The sequence below is a fragment of the Thermobia domestica genome, chromosome 15 (genome assembly GCF_964235325.1).
Source record: "Thermobia domestica chromosome 15, izTheDome1.hap1.1, whole genome shotgun sequence".
NCBI lineage: Eukaryota > Metazoa > Arthropoda > Insecta > Zygentoma > Lepismatidae > Thermobia > Thermobia domestica.
This window is the reverse complement of record NC_137468.1, coordinates 192553666-192570661: the sequence shown is the minus strand read 5'-3', so window position 1 is coordinate 192570661 and position 16996 is coordinate 192553666. Positions and strand designations below refer to the sequence as shown.

At 35.8% G+C, this 16996-nt stretch overlaps 1 protein-coding gene across 2 annotated transcripts in view; it reads left to right on the top strand.

Moving 5' to 3' along the window:
• Window positions 1–410: 410 nt before the first annotated feature.
• Window positions 411–16996, top strand: part of LOC145671429 (calmodulin-like) — a 592217-nt gene continuing 575631 nt past the window's right edge. Inside the window, exon 1 of one of the 2 annotated variants that reach the window (XM_081740612.1) lies at window positions 411–1141. The gene's annotated coding sequence lies outside the window, so the exon portion shown is untranslated. The remainder of the gene's footprint in view (window positions 1142–16996) is intronic. The other variant, XM_081740613.1, reaches the window with a different exon arrangement.

The window sequence follows — 16996 nt, the reverse complement described above, 5'->3', positions numbered from 1 at the left end:
CTTACTACTTTCTCTGAGTGTATAAATTTAGAAAACGTCAGAATAGTTGGAAATGATAAGTTTGGAAGATACTGTATTTGGTATAGTGTTTTGTGCCGCACCTTTATTTTTAATGACCGTCCCTCATCTCATATCTCCTAAAACCAAACCCCCTATAACACAGGAGACAGACGAGTCCAAAATCAGTTTTGAGTTGCGTGGTTCGGTGTTTCCCCGAGATTCGTACCCTCCGTTCTCTCTCTACCCCTGCGCTGTCCCTTTCACTCCTCTGTTCAGTGCCTCGCCCGCTAGAATTTCTCTCTCTCTCTCTCTCTCTCTCTCTCTCTCTCTCGCTCGCTCGCTCGCTCGCTCGCGCCAACACGGAACTGGTGTACCCGCCCGTTCTGATCATTTCTGCACAGCTGACTTCAGTTCGATGAAGAAGGCCCACACCTTTAGAACGTCCTCCTAGCAGGAGTCGAAGCAAGGACACCAAGTCACCGCGATTTTTGCTGGTTTTTTTTCTAAAATACAAAGTCGAATTTATTACCTGATAACACCTTTTGGTATACATGCGTGTTGTTTGAGGAGGGAGATAAAAAAAAAAAGCAAGAAGCGTGTTTGTGCACACGTTATCCTTGTATTCTAACTTCCCACCACGCGTGCGATTGTATTTTAACTCAAATTTAACGCATGCTCAAAACTTTGAGATCCTTTACCATTATCTGTTTGCCGTGTACAACACTCGTTGCTTCAGTGAGCAGAGCGCGGTATGGCACGCCCTTTACTGGGCTTGATGAGGTATCCAAACGCGATAATACGTGTCACGAACATTATAACGTATGAACCCAGTAAGTCTTATCTCTGGTTTGCTGACGTGTGATTGAAGTGACGATTCTTATTTTAATTTCTCTTCTCTCTTTTTCTTTATACTTTCTTCTTAAATGCTGTGGATTTTTGTTGTTTAATTTTGTGCGCCGCACACAAGGAAAAATGACTTTCAAATACGCCGTGATTTTGTTCCCGTCGTAAACAAACTAAACCTATCTCTTCTTTGTTTTGTTTCGGGGCTTTTTTCTACAACAGAAACAGCATGTGTGAGGCTGTGATAACTTTACAAAATGACCAGAAGATTTTGGGAAGGTGCTCATAGAAGTAACATGTAAATATCTTATTTTTCTCTTCACTTTTAGAGTAATATTTTTACGTAGATACTTTCTTTTTCTTTCTTTATTTTTATTTTTTATATTTGTATAATTAGTTTAGGAAGTAGTTAGAGAAACAGTAGAATTTTGATAACGTACTCGCTTGAACAGTAGTTAGTTATAGTAGAGAGTAGACCACATCCTACCGCCTCAGTAGTAATGTTGGGAATCTGTTAAAAAAAATGTGTGTTTTAATGACAGATGTTCCCCTCATGATAATCCCATTCTATTACTGTACTTATTATGGAAACGTAATATAATAAATACCTGTATTCTATTCAATATATTAATGTTTCAAGAAATCTTTTTATTAGAGTCATCAAGAATCTTTTAAAGACAAATCGTCTTGTGTATTTGCGCGGGAAACGACGATCATTTGCATGAGAAAAGGGCATGAAGTTCGGCAACTGAAAATTTGTTCAAGAGAAAGAAATTTCTAGTTTCAAATCCCATGGTTACGGCCTTGAGGTAGGAGATTTCTGGGGTGGCCCGGGAAGGAAGCTCTCCCCGGAGATAAGAAATTCTGCCGGGACATATCTCTCATCGTACTCAACTTCTGTTACCAGTATTTTTGTAACACTACCTTCTGCCTCCGTGTAAAGTTTCTCCGCCCCCGGGGGAAAATTTACTGAAATCTTTACTACAGATGATCATTAACAGAATTGACGAAATCAGAAAGGTGAAGTTCGATTCCCGGCCATGTAAATTTGAAGTGGACAATCGTTTGTGGGTTTTCTCGGGTTACTCCCGTTTCCTCCCAGTACCTCATTCCACCAATTATTCCATCATTATTATCTCTAGTGCATGGAGTCCCTGGTTCAATCCCAGCTCTCGCCAAGTGAACTTTGTGGTGGATAAACGCTGTGTGCTCGGGTTTTCTCGAGGATCTCCCATTTTCTCCCACTTTATTCATTCCACTCTTCCATTTATTTGTCATCATTATCGTCTTCTTTAGCCTACCCGCCATAATTGTGGGACGTAAAACTGAAAGATTTCATTTCCTTTTCCTCCAGCATTTTTCACTAGTCTTAATCATCTCTCTCCCTTATCGTGAGAGGCATAATCGTGAGACGTTAAACTGGAATATTTCATTTCAATGCGAAAGTTGAAGAAATCCGAAAATGCCCCATAGACACAATGTTTTCCATTATAAATTCATGACCTAAGATCTCCCTCGAAACCAGAAATGTGTGTGCCCTACCAGTGAATCATCGTAGCCCTGAAGTGGAAATTTGTGTTCTGATCATCGATGAATTGGTGGTTTACTATCTCACCTCTACCACAAGAGGTACCCTTCTCGGTGTAAAGTGGGAACTTGAAAGTTTATAACATTCCCTTACAGGGCGACACTTAGATGCAAGAAACATCCCATTTTGAGAAAACTAATTATTAAAATACGATTTTATTTTCTAATTAAAATCTATAATATCATGAAAGGAAGTCGTCAAATTATTTTAAGTCTCTCTTCTCTCACTAATGTTGTGCGTAGTTGAAAAATAAGTTTTGGAATGAGGTTAACAATGATTAGAATAGATTAGGAATTAGATTTCTGGACCTTTCGTCATCTTTGGCCATGTTAGCCCTTCATGTATGAGGGATGACGTCCCCCAGAGAAAATACTGCCTGAGAAATTCGGGAGTACGAAAGGAAGGAAGTGACATCAGATCATTGTATGAGATATCATCTCAGCATTTACTTGGTGTAAATGCGGAAAACCTCTCTCGGGAAATTTATGCTTTGTTCATTACAATTATTACCTAAGATAAGTAAAATTAATAAATGCAAAAGTTTAACTTACAAGTTAAATAATTAATTAAAATATTTCGGATAAAAATTCTAATTTGTTGAAGTGCTTGGCAAAGAGGTATATCCTCTAAGCGAATATGGATTTGTATATATCGGTTATAGAACCCAAGACCGCACGTACCAACATAAAAGGAATGCTCTTTGGAACCACTAAGATGTTCAGAATTCCCTTCGATAAGAAAATGTTAACTTTAACCATGCTCTGAATTATTGTATTTCCTTATAAGTTTTTACTGTATTTTGTAATGCTTTGTTGGTCGGTAGTTACTGAATGATCCTACCATATGTGCTAAAGGATTAATTTAATACACCCTATCTGATATCGAACACAAGACTACGTAAATCAAAGACACGGTATGCCATTATAATAACAAATCTAATTAATTAGAATATTATTATGTTCTGTGTTGAAACTTTTTGCAAGTTAATAGCGGAGACTTAGATTGATTGTAGAGTTGGAGCTTTCTCTTTTACGTCCTTATGCAGCGGGATGGGAAGAAAAATGAAGTGAAATGAAATATTTCAGTTCAACGCAACACGATTTTGTCCTTTAGCCTAAGAGAGACGGATTATTAAGGCAAATGAATGATGATGGATGATTTGGTGGAATGAAAATGTGGGAGGAAAGGGGAAAACTGTGAGAAAACTCATGGAAACGATGTTGTTCACCACAAACTTACTTGGCCGAGCATCGAACTGTAACGCAGAAGGGAGGGACAAGATTTATTATTAGCGTGATCTACGGGAACTACACCATTATTATTTAATCTAGTTCAATTGATGAAAGCACAAATTCTCATGCAGGATCATTGCTTACAGTATTAGCCGTTCCCCACTAAACAATCTTGCTACAAGAGAGTTTCATTGCAGATTGATTGATTAGTGTTTTACGTTCCATTTAGTACTGAAGCCGTAATAAAAGGTTATCAGAACTCAGGACTTACTGCTTGAAATGTTATCTGAACTCATAGGACTTACTGCTTGAAATGTTATCTGAACTCATAGGACTTACTACTTGAAATGTTATCTGAGTTCATAGGACTTACTACTTGAAATGTTATCTGAACTCATAGGACTTACTGCTTGAAATGTTATCTGAACTCATAGGACTTACTGCTTGAAATGTTATCTGAACTCATAGGACTTACTGCTTGAAATGTTATCTGAGTTCATAGGACTTACTGCTTGAAATGTTATCCGAACTCATAGGACTTACTGCTTGAAATGTTACCCAAACTCATATTCTGGATTATCTTACCGCGAAGAATCGAACCCTGGGACCACGTGTACTCAAGCATACTCGTTAGCCTTTTATCGGGAAATGGATATAAAGAAAACATATATTAGCAGGTTTTAGCAAGAAGGAAAAGTGGATAAGAAAGGTTGAGAAGGTTTCCAGTACCTAAAGTATTGCAAGAAAACAGGGAGCTGCGGTGACGCAAAGTTAGAGCGTCCATCTCTCTTACGTCGGTTTCTTGTTTCGATTCCAGCTCACACCAATTGGACTTTGCGGTGGAGAAATACCTTGTACGTGAGCTTGCTCGGAGTTCTCCCATTTTCTTTCACTTTCACCATTTCACAATTTATTCATTTCTCGTTACCACTGTGTCCTTTAGACCGCACGTCATAATGTGGGACGTAAAACGCAAAGATTTTTATTTTCTTTTGTGAAAAAAAAAAAGAGTATCACACTGAGAATGAACCCACTATTACATGTGTGAAAACTAAACATTCTATCAATTTGATTATTAAAGGTCTTGTTTTGTTTCTGACAAATCCTATAACTGTTGAGTCCCTTTGATAATCACTTTAATTTATGGAAGGATTTTTCTTTAAGAAAAAGAAAATATCACCCTGAATTGTATTTGCAACGCGGAAGCTCCTTCATGGCTAAGCGGTTAGCGTACGCGCCTTCGGCGTGTAAGACCTGGGTTTGATTCCCGACGGGAGCTTAAGTGAATCGGATTCCACGTTAATCAGTAGGTCCCGTCTTATATAGCCTCGCTGTTAAAAGAGACGTTAAACTCAAAATCAACTCAACTCGGGAAAAAACAAGTAAGTAAAATGATTATAGTTTTAAAGAATTAATTCATAAAATAAAGATTTAAGTGACAAATAACGAACAATAATTTTTCCATTTCATTACCTAATGCAATTACTCACAACATTCTTAGTACCGGTAATCAAGGACGTACGCAGGAATTTATCCCGGGAGGGGTCTAAACCGTTTCCGGGATGTCCAAATACAATTTGAGGCTATATTATATGAAAATTTCTAAAATTGCCCTTAAAAGTAGACTACATTTACAAAAAAATGTAGACTACATTTACACTACATTGTAAAACAAAAGGGAGGAAAGATAAAATCAATTAGTGTAATATACTGTACAAGGCAAGCTCAGAAACTAAAGAAAAATAAATAATACTTAATTTTCATTTAAACTTGCTGATATGAAATCAAACTTGTTGATATGAAGTTGACAGGACCCCTATAGTCATCTGAAACCAGCCAAACTTCCGTGATGTTTGGGTTGTATAAGGAGCAGGCACTGAACATTTATTTCTAAATTAATAAGCGAAATGATAAAAAAATGCAATTACTATTACTGATATAATTTAAGGGGAAAAGATGAAATCGAATTATTATTATTATTATTATTATTATTATTATTATTATTATTATTATTATTATTATTATTATTATTATTATTATTATTATTATTATCATAGTGTTATATACAAGGTAAGGCAAGCTCAGAAACTAAAGAAAATAAATAATATTTCGTTTTCACTTAAATTTGTTGATACAAAGTCAAGGGCCGCGGTGACTTTGTAGTAGAGGGTTCGTCTCTGGTGCATAGGCTCCCTGGTTTGATCCAAGCTCGCGCCAACTGAACTTTCTGGTTGACAAACGCCGTGCGCGTGGTTATTCTCGGGGCTCTCCCAATTCCTCCCACTTTCTTCATTCCACCATTTCATCCATTTCTCATTATCACCGTCTCCTTTAGCCTAGCAGGCATAACCTTGGGACGTAAAACTGAAAGATTTCATTTTCTTGATACAAAGTCAGGTGAAACTTGTTGATGAAATCAACAAAACGCCTTGAGTAGTCTGCAACCAGCCGAACTTCAGTGATAATTCAGGTAATATAAGCAGCAGGCGCCCAATATTTCCATCTATATGCTATATGCTGTTGACTCTCTGTTAATCAATCACAACGCAATCAGGCCCTGGTTGGATAACGAAAAAGTTTAAAATAAAGATCGCCATTTCACAGCTTTTAAATTGTATTAGCATTTCTATAATGGGTTGAAAAGGCTTGCAGTATCATAAAAATCAGTAAGTTTAACTTAACAAAATCTGAAGCTTTGACCATGAGCTGCTCTAGTGACAGTTGAAGAAATACTGTATAGAGAATACAGTGTCGGATTTACGTATAAGCTAAGCAAGCTATAGCTTAGGGCCCCACTCTCGTGGGGGCCCCAAAAATTAAAGGAAACAACTGGATGTACATATTGAAAATATAAGAAAATAATAAATAAAATAACATCTACATATAGCAACTGTGCTTCGTGTTGTGTAGACTCCTATGATGTAAGTAATGGGGCCCCTTCTGCTGGCCTGTTTTCTAAAATATCATTAGTTTCTTCATTTCTGGATATAGGGTGCCTACGTTCATCTTGATACTACTACTTGATAAAGGGCCGCATTACCGTCAGTAGCTTCGGGCCCCACCAAACCTAAAGCCGACTCTGATTGAATAAAACACACAAGGCTATTATACAAATTACACAGTTATTCACAGTATATATGTGTACTGATGGAAGAAAAACATAAAACTGAAACAAAATACGATTGAGTCTACGATACCGAATGAGGTACAGTATTGTATTTTATAAACACATTTTCTAAACGAAGAAAAACACATTGCAATGCAGCTGATAACGAAAAGGGTGTATTTCTTGGAAGATGGGCAGTTAAGGCAACAGACGGTTAAAGAGAGGGTAGTTAAGATAGAGAGTCCAATGTTAAGCTAGAGCGAAAATTGTGTGAAAATATAATATTGTATTGCATTGGGTTTGTGTATCTGTACAAAGCTGTCCCCGCTAGTCTAGTGGGAAGTGCATTTTGGTACTCACTAGGTCCTGGTTTGAAAAACCGTGAAGAGAGAGCTTTTTGAGTAGACGATTGTCTCGCATAGCCTCGGCATTGAAAAGGATGCTACTCTTAAACCAAGAACAAGATATAGTGCGATTTCAAACTAAACTAATTTTGTCTTAGTCAGCCGTGAAACTTTGACCAGGATATTAGACTCGCGCTTGAATTGTCAATGAACCAAATGTTGTCGCAGTCACAAAGGATTGAACATTTACTGTTGTCATAAGGAAGTGTAAAGAAAGTTGATCCGCTCTTCCTTTGAATAATGTCATCAGTATATCTTTATCTCGACGGAAAGAAGTTAGTTTTACTTGTGTGAAAACTATATTTGTATCAAAGCTCAGAGCTGGAGTTAGTATGGAAATGAGTCAAATTTAAGTTGGAAGATTCGAAACTTGCAAACAGAAAAGTAACATTAAAACACATTGTATTAATATTATCAAAAGTTAATGATGCTCTTTATACAGTTGAAACAATAAATAATTACGCATATCAGGCAACGAAGCAACACTTATTCGGTACATGTGTTCTTAAATCTTTCCCATTCTATTAAACGGTACAGCTAATTCGTGGCTAAGCGGTTAGTGTACGCGCCTTTTGTGTGGGACACCCGGGTTCAATGCCCGGTGGAAGCTCATGTAGTTCGGATTCCACGTTATCAGTAGATCCAGTCTCATATAGCCTCGCTGCTGAAAGGGACGTTAAACTCAAAATCAACTCCACTCTATTAAGCGGTCTGTCATAAGTGAAGGAAGGTATTTGAGGCTTACCATTAGCAACATATTTCTAGGGTCCCGAATCAGCGAATAGGACCTGGTACTAGAGGATATTTGTGGGATCTACGTCTGTGAAGTTGTCCCGCCCACCTAACGAATTTTTCTTTTTTCCATCTACATAGTTAGTTTATCGTTAGTTTACCTTAGTTTCGCTAAAATTATCGTTAGTTTTGCAAAAATAACGATTTTATTCGAGAAATAAATGGGCAGGCCAACTTCACGGTTCCCCGCCCACAAACGAATTTCAAAATTTTTTCATATCACATCGTTAGTTTATCGTTAGTTTACGTTATTTTTGCTAAAACTATCGTTAGTTTCGCAAAAATAACGATTTTTTCGAGAAATAGTTTCCCGCCAACTGTGAATTAGCCCGCCCATATTGAATTCTCATAAACTTCCAACTCATATCGTTAGTTTACGTTAGTTTTGCTAAAATTAACATTTGTTTTGCAAAAATAACGATTTTATTCGAGAAAAAGAAGTTCCCGCCAAATGTAAACACAAGCATGCATACGCCTATCATGTTCCCTCAGGTACAGTACCTAAGATGTGTCCAGTATGTGCCTTATATACTTCTTTGGTATGCCTGTTATGTAAATGTGCTGTTAGGGCTTACATTTGGCGGGAACTTTTATTTGTCGAATAAAATGGTTATTTTTCCAAAACAAACGTTAATTTTAGCAAAACTAACGTAAACTAACGTTAAACTAACGATATGATTATTAAGTTTAAGGGAATTCAATATGGATTGGCTAATTCAGTTGGCGAGAAACTTTATTTCTCGAATAAAATCATTATTTTTGTGAAACTAACGATAGTTTTAGCAAAACTAACGTAAACTAACGATAAACTAACGATGTGATAGAAAAAAGTTTTGAAATTCGTTCGTGGGTGGGGAACCGTGAAATAGGCCTGCCCATTTATTTTTTGAATAAAATCGTTATTTTTGCAAAACTAACGATAGTTTTAGTAAAACTAATGTAAACTAACGATAAACTAACGATGTGAGTTGGAATTTTATGAGAATTCAATAAGGGCGGGCTAATTCACAGTTGGCGGGAAGCTTTATTTCTCGAATAAAATCGTTATTTTTGCGAAACTAACGATAGATTTAGCAAAACTAACGTAAACTAACGATAAACTAACGATATGAGTTGGAATTTTAATGAGAATTCAATATGGGCGGGCTAATTCACAGTTGGCGGGAAACTTTATTTCTCGAATAAAATCGTTATTTTTGCGAAACTAACGATAGTTTTAGCAAAACTAACGTAAACTAACGATAAACTAACGATATGAGTTGGAATTTTATGAGAATTCAATATGGGCGAGTAATTCACAGCTGGCGGGAAACTTTATTTCTCGAAAAATCGTTATTTTTGCGAAACTAACGATAGTTTTAGTAAAATTAACGTAAACTAACGATAAACTAACGATATGAGTTGGAATTTTATGAGAATTCAATATGGGCGGGCTAATTCACAGTTGGCGGGAAACTTTATTTCTTGAATAAAATCGTTATTTTTGCGAAACTAACGATAGTTTTAGCTAAACTAACGATAAACTAACGATGTGATATGAAAAACTTTTGAAATTCGTTTGTGGGCGGGGAACCGTGAAGTTGGCCTGCCCATTTATTTCTCGAATAAAATCGTTATTTTTGCAAAACTAACGATAGTTTTAGCAAAACTAACGTAAACTAACGATAAACTAACGATGTAGATAAAAAAAAAAAAGAAAAATTCGTTAGGTGGACGGGACAACTTCACAGACGTGTGGGATCTGCCCGCTTTCATCGTGCTATTTTGAAGCCATATCAGTTGAACCTTGATTTTATTGCCAGAAGCCATAATAACGGACACCTTTTAATTGATTTATAAAATGTAATTCCTTTGCTGGTATTGCAGGCTATTCCTTCTTCAAGGTCCTTGTCACAGCAATGGCTGTCCCTCTTAAGTTGGACATCATGACCGGGCAACACCATTAAAACAAAACAAGTCAGCCTATTAGTACTTTCAATTTGAACAGAAACAAATCACACAAACATTTTTAATAATTAGCACATTGATCAGCAACAGTACACCCAGAAATCTTTGCTGGGAGAGGTCCAAAATATTTTGAGGGTAGGGGGTACAATATGTCTACACATTCGAAAAGACAATAAGTAATTGTTGATAACTGAACCTATATTTTTTTTTAAATGATAGAACTAGATTATTTTAAAAAGAAAAGAAAGAGTACAGATATGTCGTAAACTCAAATATTTAACCTACATTAACCACTTAACTGATAAACAAGTTTAGTTCTGTCAAGAAAGTCTACAAATGTTACTCGAGCCACAAAATTTTTTGGGGGGGATCTAGACAGTGGACCTCCCCGTGGATGTGCCCTTTTAAAATGATGATCGATTTCGTCGTCGTTTCAGTGAATCTTTTTTTAGTTTAATTCAATCACAGCCTCACGTACACAAAATGAATACACTGAGAAAAATACGTTATTCAGACAGTGGTATATTGTGTAAATATACGAAATCTATATGTTTACTACGGAAATCTGTACGAAGCATATATTATCCGTATGCTACATATATACTGCTTTATTCCCGTTTAGATGTTACACCGTGCAGCTGCATTATGTCTGACATCTAATAGTCTTCCGTATATTACATACGTCAGCTATATGTTATATACGTCCATCTGTATATGAGATCCTTACAGACTATATATAGTCATACGGAAAGTATGTATAGATGGAACACTTATACGGAAAGTACATATAGATGGAACACTTATGCGGAAAGTACGTATAGATGGAACACATATACGAAAAGTACGTATAGTAGATGGAACACTTATACGGAAAGTACGTATAGATGGAACACATATACGGAAAGTACGTATAGATGGAACACTTATACGGAAAGTACGTGTAGATGGAACACTTATACGGAAAGCACGTAGCTATAGATGGAACACTTATACGGAAAGTACGTATAGGTGGAACACTTATACGGAAAGTACGTATAGATGGAACACTTATACGGACAGTATACTAAAACATACGTTTTCAGTTATACATTTGCTACAGGATGTTATATATAGTGGTACTTTAAACCGAAACACTACAGGATTTACGCATGAGACCTACGTTTAGCCGTACGCCACATACGTTTTATTTTTTCTGTGTAACAGAGTAATATAAGTACTGAGCAATATTAGTTTGAAACAGTGCATTATTATTATTATTATTATTATTATTATTATTATTATTATTATTATTATTATTATTATTATTATTATTATTATTATTATTATTATTATTATTATTATTATTATTTGTGGTACTAACCAATGATTTAATCTCAATGCTCTACTTTGCATGGGTATGAGGTTTTTAAACATTGCATCCGGTAGTCCCTTTGTCTGGGTCCCCGATGCGTTGTATTGCTTGAAGTGCAAATTAATACGACACTGATTAAATGGGGAATAGTTATTACGGTTGTTTGTTCTGTTAACAAGAACGTGTTTGTGCTAAAAAGAAAAAAATCAAATCTTTGCTACTGTAGAAATTGTGTTTTAGTATTTTCATTTTTGCTTGCAGTTAATACTTAAAATACTTTTAGACTAGTTAAACCTTATGCATAGAACTTATTCAGAATTTATAGACAAAAATTAAAGCCGCGGCTTACACACGAGAATACGATAATGCAGGTGGCAAATTCTTACCTAAATTTAGATTCTTAAAAGGAATGATTTACAAATAAGACTCCATTTATAACCCATTAAACTGTGAAATATTGTAAATATCGATCCCTGTTGATTACTACGTAAATTGACAGAAGTTAACACCCGTTTCTAATATATATAGTTCTTTTTAAAGGAGAGAAATAGAAGTGAGTTGCATTTCCATTGTGAAACTACGGCCAACTTCCAAATTGTGAACATTTAATATTGTATCCGGAAGCGGTAGCTCGGTCACTTCCGGTTGCAATAAACGGATAAGGTCAGAGATGTAAATTATTCTTGAGACACCGAATCCGTATGAAAAAAACAATTTCTCACTATCTATGACCGTTTTTGCTCTAAGGAGATTAGAATTGAAACTGGTAATTGAGCATATTTGTTCAGCTTTCGGTTTTCAAAATCAGTATCGAAACTAGGAATGGTATATTTCTACCACTCGTGGTTTGAATAGACTAATAAGAAAAGAAGATGAAACATTTTCTTGGGATGTTGGATAAACTGATTATCAATTCTCGCTATCTCGTACAATTTCTTGTTATCTCTTACAATTTCTTGCTATCTCTTATCATTTCTCTATATCTCTTACAATTTCTCGTTATTTCTTATCATTTCTAGCTATCTTTTACCATTTCTAGCTATCTTTTACCACTTATCGCTATCTCTTACGATTTCTCGCTATTTCTTATCATTTCTAGCTATCTTATATAATTTCTCCTTATTTCTTATCATTTCTCGCTATTTTTTATCATTTCTTGCTATCTCTTACATATTTTCGCTATCTCTTATCATTTCTCTGTATCTTATATAATTTCTCCTTATTTCTTATTTCTCGCTATCTTTTACCATTTCTCGCTATCTCTTCCATATTTTCGCTATCTCTTATCATTTCTCTGTATCTTATATAATTTCTCCTTATTTCTTATCATTTCTCACTATTTTTGTACCATTTCTCGCTATCTCTTATCATTTCGCTGTATCTTATATAATTTCTCCTTATTTCTTATTTCTCGCTATCTTTTACCATTTCTTGCTATCTTTTACCATTTCTAGCTATCTTTTACCATTTCTCGCTATCTTTTACCATTTCTAGCTATCTTTTACCATTTCTCGCTATATTTTTACCATTTCTCGCTATCTTTTTACCATTTCTCGCTATCTTTTACCATTTCTCGCTATCTGTTATCGTTTACCCTATCTCTTTCCACTTCTCGTCGTATGGAGATCAATATTGAAACGTCACGGGTGGGAGATTGGTGGGAGAGGCTGAATTGGTCGAAAAATACCACTTGGGCACTATCTATTATAGGGAATAGACAAAAATAGGCAAACACCTAAATAAATTGAACATTACCTTTATTAACAGCTAGTATTATGATCTTTGCAGTTGACGAGGAATAAAGAAACACAGGTGGCGTATGGTTGTGAAAGATATGTTTTGACATTCCTCTATCAAAGCAGCTGCAAGTTGTTGTAGAGACAACGAGTGGATTCGCTCCTTGGTCTCCAAACCTGACCACAAGGGCTCAACGATATTGAGGTCTGGTGATAATGGAGGCCATGGAAAATGTAACACTTCATCTTCGCGCTTATCAAACCAGTTGTTTAATAGGAGATCTGTCATCTTGAAACAAGGCATTACCATCTGGAAACAAAGTTTGCACCATGGGATGCAGCTGGTCACTCAAAATGGTCATGTAGACCTTGGCAGTGACACGTCCAGGGTGTTGATGCTTCCGGCAAAATACCAGGATATGGCTGCCGAAATCATCACTGAACCACCGCCATGCTTCACTCTTGGTAACAAACAGTCTGTATCGTATGTTTGTGCAGCTGTTCTCGACACGTAAACTCAACCAGCCGTTAGAAACAATGTAAAGGAAGCCTCATCCGACTAGATAACAGTGTTCCACTACTCCATTGGCCAGTTTTTATGGACGTTGCACCGCTATCTCCGTATACACCATGGTCAACAGTCACAAGTGGTTTGGGAATTGCAGATGTGCCATAAATACCCTGCTTGTGGAGTTCTAATCTGATTGTTTTGACGCTAACAGGGTTTGCAAGCACTAACAGGTGACTTTCGGTGCCGTGGTAATCTTCTTCTTGTTCACAATTCTACCCAATGTGCGTCTGTCTCTTTCCCGCAAGATAAACTTGAGTCCAGATTGCTGCTTGCTGATGAGGTTTTTCTAGAACACTCGTAGGCAGTCATGACCTTCAAGACTGTGCATCTTAATACACCAAACAGTTCCGCTACTTCTGCCACGGATGCTCCCACTATACGCGCACCCACAATTTGCTATCTTTGAAACTCTTGTCAGCTCAGATATTATTCACTATAACCTGCACAGACCGGCCCCTAAACTGTAACTGGCTCATCTGTTCGATAGGCCAGGTTGCATATCTCATAGGATGTGGCGGTGACCACAGCAACACCTACTATTCAGACAAAAATCATGTTTGAAATTTCTACCTCATTTATACCAGGTGTTTCCATGTTTTTGTCCGTCCTTGTACATTTTTTGTATGGTGATCACGGTTGAAACCGGAAGCACAAGTAAATTTTACCAATTCCGGTTTTAGTAGGGTGTTGCGCGTAAGACGTGATGTGGTTTACAAGAGACACTGAATCGATTCCCAAATCCGATTGTATCTTGAGACTATAGTTTTTGTTCTATGGCTAGTAAAATTGAAACCGGAAACGGTAGTTTCTTATATTTCCAGTTTGACCTGACGTTTACCATAGGAGATAGGAAGCTGAATTCATTCCAAACACCAATTTATCTCTATATCTTACCATTTTTGCTTTCTGTAAAACAATATTGAAATCGGGAGTATTAATTAATGTCTATCAGATTTTGTATGCCTGTTTTGATAGAAGATGGTATATTTTCTTGAGACGACTAATTAATTTTTTTAAAAAAAAACACTTGTCGTTATTTGTTATTACCGTTTTTGTTCTATGGTGATTAGAGCCGTAGCTAGAGAATTTGGCGCCCGGGGAGAAGTAGAATTCGGAGTCCCATTTACTTCGTCTCACCAGGTTTCTCCTTTTTTTTTAATATATAAGAGAAACAGCTCTTGTTGTTATGTAACATGAATTTTTTTATCAAGCTGCTTGAACAGATCATTGCAACAGCTAAAATCGATTATTATGTCATCTTTGACAAATAAAAACTGTTTTCAGCAAGGTTATTTTGGACTTTTTCTTAAACTTGACAAAACTACCTTTGGTTAGTAAACAGATCTACTTGGAAAACACCTATAGAAATGCTTTTAAACTTTCAAAATTGATGACAGAATGAATTTCCAATAACAACTGTAAACTTTTGAAATTGTATTCTGTATGTGACCACACAAATAACATTTTAAGCTTGATTCTTTTACGGTAAAAAATATTTTGTGAAATGTAACGGAAATTCAGAAATAGCCTTCTTTGCGAGTTTCTCAATATTGATCAATGGAGGTGAAGAATTTGTTTAATGTTTGTATTCAAAATCCAAAATACAGTTTGGCTACTACAGATTTTTGAAATTACAATAATTGCCTAATTTCTTAATGAATGAAAATTCTGAATGTAAGGTTAAAACTTATTATTAATTAACATATTAAAAATACACTAACAAACATAAACACATATGTACCATATAATGTGGTATATGTTTTGTATTATGTTGATAGGTAAAAATATCACACAACTAAACACGAATACACACCAAAAATATCCTTGCGATACAAGTAGTCAGTGGCGTTTAAAATCTTGTTTCGGGGGGCTATGCACAACATGTGAATAGTGAATAAGCATTTATATTTTTTTCCTTTTGGGTGCCGACAAATTTTAATGAAGTTTTACATATAACAAATTCATTTCGGGGCTGCTTGAGCCCGATAGCCACCTCCTTAAATACGCAATTGCAAGTAGTTGGAGAAATGATTCCAGTAAACTCCTTCAGATTGGAAACATTTGAAAGAAATGAAAGAAATCAGAATTAGTGGTTAATCTGAAAAAGACGAGATCATTAGGTTAAATTCTGGCCTCTTAAGCATATATTCTACAACTGCTTCAAGTTCGAAAATGTTATTATTCACGTTCATTTTTAAGATTACTTCGCAAACAGTAACTTGCATTTGTCTCTTCACTCCTGTCATTTTTCATACCTTTATTCTCACCGTCGTGATTAATTCGATTCGGCAGAAAAGCGTCATTAACTAACCAAACTCATCAAAATCAAAACGCCAAACATGTATTTTCAGATTTTGTTTTTGATTTTGACTGTTAATTCTCCTGAGTACACTACATTCTGTATAAGTCATTACTCAGCTACAATACGTTTATGGGACGACGCGTCGTTTACTCCTTCCCATTATCTTTCCTTTCTTCATGCTCGCCGGCGCCCTCTAGCTATCAGCGCCCGGAGCAACGACCCCGCTCAGTGATGAAAATTTTCCGGAAAACTTTCGGGATTCACAAAAACATACTCCACTTATTCCTACATCGTTGTTTAGCCGCAAAATTTATTTGTAATAAATATTGTCTGAAAAACGTTCCATGAAGTGAAAATCTAACGATTCTTCATTTCTGAAAAATGCAAAGCATAATCGAAACTTATCAGATTGCCTCGTTTCTGTTTATTTTTCTACGTAGGGCGGACATATGACTGTGTTATTTGCGATAACCGCCGCGGCGCTTATATTACCTTCGAAAAGTGAAACTGGACAAAACAAAACCACTAAGAAAAACTCAATTTCATGACGTAAGAAGCACGCTGCAGTGTTTCGGATATTTAAATCATACTTACATAATTCCAACTGTATTGAACTTATAGTTTACGACTGTTAAACACTTCGTTATATAGGCCTATATGTTAAGAAATAGTAACATATTCTATTTTTGAAATAATTGATAAATTCACAAAGGTTTCTTTTCGCTTTCTTTTTACATTTTAAACAATGAGATGGAATATTTATATGGAGAGAGAGAGAGAGAGAGAGAGAGAGAGAGAGCGAAACACTATGTGAATTTTTACTTGCCAATTCGAAATAATAGAAAATTTTCCGTTTCCTGGAAGATAATTAGAAAATTATAATTTGTTTCTGTCTAACTTTCCTCAATTTTATAGCTCAATGTTACAGTTAAATACGCGTATAGTCGAAGTTTTCCACCTAACTTCATAATACATAATACCGGTAATCAAAATTGTCCGGTAATAAAAATTGTAATCAAAATAAAAAGTTTTTCCACTTGTTTTTACATCGTAACGAAAATCTTGCGATCCATGAAAATTCCTTCCACTTGTTTCTACTTTCCGATTCATAAAAAGTTGTTTTC